Raw genomic sequence first — 5000 nt, 5'->3', positions numbered from 1 at the left:
TGCAGTATTTGCCAAAAAGAGCCAGGCAGATGTACCACGTGGAGCGCTCATGATTAAAAATAACACCCGACTCCTTTCCTCCAAAAACCTCCAGGGAGGCCCTTTTTGGTCATTTCAAATCTCTCTCGTAGGATTTCAGGCTTTTCCAAAAATACAGCACCATAAATATTCCATATACGAAGCTGATAATCTCTGGAAAATGAGAGGTTGTTGTCCTGGAAGGCATGGTGCAGAACGAAAGACTGATGGTGACATCTTACTGTCCCAGTGGGAATTCCTACAGCACAATGGATTCTTAGAGTGACTGGTAGGAGGTCTCAGGTGACTGAAATGCCTACCTTGCTGTGGCTGCTCTTGTTTTTGCTTGAATAGAATGCTTGGCAATTTGCTCGGTGAATGTTTCCCCACGAAGGACGTTTTGCAAAAATGCTTTGCTGTTCTCTTAATTGGACGGTATCAGATAAATCGATCTTTAGAATCAACAACACCCTGAAACGGAAGTGTGGAAACCTACTTTTGGTTAGCATCAGTGTGGACATACGTTTCTGCTTTGAGGATTCATGATCGGCATTATAAATGTAATGCTTCAAAAATGCAATGCCCTCAATATGTATGGCTGCGTCCAATACGCTTTGACGCGCAATCCAATCCAACGCAGCCAAATTGACTTAATTTTGACTCAATTCATGATGCCCTAAAATAAGGTGAGAAGATTGTTCCGGTGGATATCCTTTTCTTTTTCTGTTTTTTTTTTTTTAAACAAAAATATGACAAAGAATAGCAAAAACCTTCCTTGTGTCCGGTCAGGTCAAACACAATTCCTGACTTGCTCTCCTCGGCTGCCTGTTGAATTACAATGTCATGTGGAGGTCATAGTGAAACATCGTCGCATCACTCACGCTGATGCTCCAATGGCGGCCAAGCTCGGGCCCGTGTTGCCTCGTAGGTATCGAAGGTCGTAGGTCCTACCTAGGTGAGCAGGCAGAATTGCTTATTTTGTTTGGTGTTTTCTTGAATGTATTTTGGAACACATTTACTAATATACAAAACGACAGAGGATGATGGGACTTGACGTTGAATATGACGATCCTGTTAGACCCCCCTCTCCAAACCAAAAAAAAGAGTAAAAGGAATTTGACTTTTTAAGGTCTATCAGGACCATCATTTTCATTCTCATTGTTATTGTTACAAGGGGCTGACAGGATATATCGGAGGTAGCGCACTTACCTTTGAGCTGACCACTCTGGGCTAAATTACCGAACGGACTGTGATGAAGTGTCACCGAGGGGCTTCGCAGAGAGGTGGTTGAGTGCAACTTCTCACTGGGACGTTAAGCTGGGGGTTCTGTTTGCCAGCATTTGCTGCCGTTGGATGTTAATAGTGCCACGTCACGGAATGTTTCTCAAAGAGTGTGCCATCGTGTGCTGGTACCCTGGGCAAGTTCCAAATTCCACCCTGAATACTACTGGGAAGGCAGTAGAGAACCAGCCAGTGTGATCCTTTTCTAAAATTGACCACGCCAAAGGGTTTGGAATCAAAATCATCATTACGAGGGACAGTAAATAAATTTTTCACTTGATTTTTTCTCTCTCTCGGGGCCCAAAATTACTACGATTCCACTGGTATCAGGAAACAGCAACCCGCTGGAAAGAATGGATGAAACTAATTTAAAATGATATGAAAAGGGACTGACATCTGTGGTCAGGTTTCACTTCATGGATAGGTGAAAAGTTGCTCAGCGGTGAAATTATTTCGTGGCAGCTGCAATTCATAGGAGAACGAAATCAAACGATTTACATCAAGCACAACTACGTGTAAAGACTAGAACGCCACTCGGTAGAGCGAATGCTTCGGCCAGGCTGAACAGTTCGCGTTTTGTATCCCACTGATAGGCCGGATCTGCGTCCGGACAATTCGTCCTTGTTACACATCGAAATCGAATCGGCTTGTTCTTGTCGCCTCTTCAACCGATCCACCTTGCTTTGTCCTAACTCATCCACAACCTTCTGACATATCATGTTGTACATCGTTTTAGCCCCATTTCTCAAAGGTCAAGAATCACTTAAAACAATTTTTTTTTAATTCGCATCGGGATTCGGATCTAGATCTTCACCAAAATTGAATTCAATCGTCCTTGTGACACACCCAACCTGTCTCCCAAGTTTCGTCCGAATCTGTCCATAACTTTTGGAGATATCGTGCTTACAGACAGACAGACAAGCCGGCAGGCGACATGGGTGGTCGCTATATAATTGCATACTAGTCATACAGTTTTTGACGGATCGGGCTGAAATTTTTTGACAAAGAGGTTGATTGCAGTGCGCATAAAAGCGCGGAAGCCGATTTTTTTATTTTCCCCCAAAAAAAATTTCGGATTTTTTCAAAAAATTTTAAAGTCCCGTTGCTACACAATGGTGGCATCCTTAGCAACGGTACTCAAAAGCATACAACTAGATCCTGGTATGAACCTACCAGTCAAGTTTCATCAAAATCGGTTGACTCCTCTGGCCTCCAGAGCTGTCCATTACATACAAACAAACAGACAGACATACAGACAGACAGAAAACCTGAGAATAAGGGTAGTCTAGCGACCAGCCAACAGACAGACAGACAGACATGGGTAAAAACATAACCACTATCCACCTTCACTGTCGGAGGTAAAAACCTGTTCCAAGCATCCAATTCTTATCTAAATGTGCTCTTTGTATGGATCCTCTTACAAATTACAAAAACAAATATCGTCGAAATTTTGACCACCCCTTCCCCCCTTTCTTTACCACAATCCTCCATCCCCAATGCCATTACTTAATATGGAGATGGGAAAAATCGTCATTTACCAAGTAGCTTTTTTGTGTACATGGTCGAAGCTCACAGAAGAGCGAGAGCAGAATGGAATGGAACAAAATGGAAAAGGGTTGCTAATCCACCAACAGCAAGAGAAAGAAACAGGGAAACACAGCATGAAGCTTAAGATCTAAAAATACGTTTCGAATGTCTTGTTTCAATCAAATGGAGGCACCTTATATAACGAGACCCGGAGAACAAGGAGATTTGGATACATTGGTATAAACTTGTTTTTCTGTTGTTGGTGTTTTGTATACAATTCCAAGGTTTGTGGAGGAGCGGGAACATTGTAATGGATTAAGATGTAACTGAACAAAAGGGACAATACAAAGAGAATGGGGAAACACACCAACCCCAGGGATGAGGGATGGAATGAAGGGAGACTTGGACAAATAATGCATGTGGGGGAGAATGAGGACTAGGGGAGGACACCTGGGATGGACAAGATGAATACAGCCACAAGTTGTCAGTAAAAAAAACAACTGTGATAGACCCATCGACTCAGCTTCATCACTGGAGATTTCAATGATCATGAAGGCCTTGATTTTCAAGGCGTCAGGCTGAGCAAGGCGTGAGGCAGGGGAGCCAGTCCAGAGGGGAGGGCATCAAAGCTGCGGTTGAAGGCCTTGCAGGTGGATAAGAAATCAGGTGTGCCAAGAAAAGAAAGACCATGGCTGATAATTAACGAGAACAAAATGTTTGAGTGACTCGTGGGAGGGGGTTATTCTGAAAGTAGATTGGGGGGAGGGGGTTGTCAGATGGTCCTTTCAGAGAGAGATAGTGAGTGTGTGAGATTTGTCAGGACTGAAAGTCATATTCTAAGTGTTTCACCAGTTCGTGATTCTATCAAGATCTGAAGAGACTCATTTGTGTAATGCGGTCATATTGGCTGATTTCCAAGCAGATGGAAGATGACTGAGGGTAAATGATAAGGTGAAAATGGCAGAGAGAGAATGTGCAAGAACAGCAGAGTAGGTTTTTAGGACACGTGAGCTGATTCATTAATGATCTCTCTGACTCTGGAAAATCCTCTTTTTCTCTTTGCTGATGACTTCACCCTTTGCCGTAGCATCTGTCATCCCTCAGACCAGCAAGCAGCACCTTCTTCGTTCACTGTAGATCTGGGTAAAATCACAAACTGGTCCAACATGTGGAACATGTCTTTCAATCCGGACAAATCTCACACTCTCACTTTGTCTCTCCAAAAGGACCGTTTGCAACCCCCCACCCCCCCATCTACTTTCTCAACAATCCTCTGGAAGAAGTCCTTTCTTTCAAGCTTCTGGGTCTTACTATCTGCCATGATCTTTCCTGGGAAAGCCACATTTCCAACCTGGCCTCCAAAGCCAGTCGCCGACTGGGAATCCACCATCGTGAAAAGTCCTTCCTCGGCCCACCTGAATTCCTGACCACATACAAAGATTTCGTCCACAGCCTGATGGAGTACTGCTCTCCCCTCTCGGCTGGTGCTCCTGTCTCCCACCATTCTCAGCTTCACGCTGTGGAAACCAAGGCATTTCGGATCATTGGCATCTCCCGCCATGAGGCTGAGTCTTTGGGCCTCTCACTCTCTGACCGCAGGCAGGTCCATGGTTTTTCTGTCTTCTACCATCTCCTCTCCAGTCTTGCCCCCCCTGCTCAGTCTGTGATTTGTCCCCACCATATTTCCGCAGGGTGCTCAAGGTCTGCCAACAGCCCCCTTCTGGGAAAACTACCAAAATCACGAATCACTGCTCACCTTCACTCTTTCACTCCTCTTTTTTTTCCGCCTGTGGAAGAAACCCCCTCACTCTGTTCAACCCCATTCTTCCCTCCAGGTCTTCAAAACAGCTATTCACCACCACCTCTTATCATCCCCCATCCAAATCCTCAATCTTTTCTACCCCCGTTAATCCACCCCAAACCCACCTCCTTCAAATTCCCTGCTTTCCTCCTGAAAGTCCCCCCTGTAATGTCCATCTTGCATACGCCATGTTTCGCGCCCCATCCCTTTCCCTTCCATAGACCTCCTAATGTCTCTATTCCCCACTGTTTTGTCCTTCCCTCACCCCCCCCACCCACTTGTCTCATGCCCCCCTTGATGTGCATTGTGTGTTCGCTCTCATACGAGCCTCGACAAGGCATACAAAAATAAAAATTGCAGAATCAGAGTCGAG

At 44.9% G+C, this 5000-nt stretch overlaps 1 protein-coding gene across 1 annotated transcript in view; it reads left to right on the top strand.

Moving 5' to 3' along the window:
• The window catches only part of TP53I11 (tumor protein p53 inducible protein 11), a 127457-nt gene that overhangs the window by 1196 nt on the left and 121261 nt on the right, over nucleotides 1-5000 (top strand). The window lies entirely within an intron of this gene.

Source organism: Eptatretus burgeri, chromosome 6, assembly GCF_056783735.1.
Source record: "Eptatretus burgeri isolate ZD-2024b chromosome 6, Ebu_testis_v1, whole genome shotgun sequence".
Lineage (NCBI taxonomy): Eukaryota > Metazoa > Chordata > Myxini > Myxiniformes > Myxinidae > Eptatretus > Eptatretus burgeri.
This window is presented reverse-complemented; position numbering and strand designations above follow the sequence as displayed.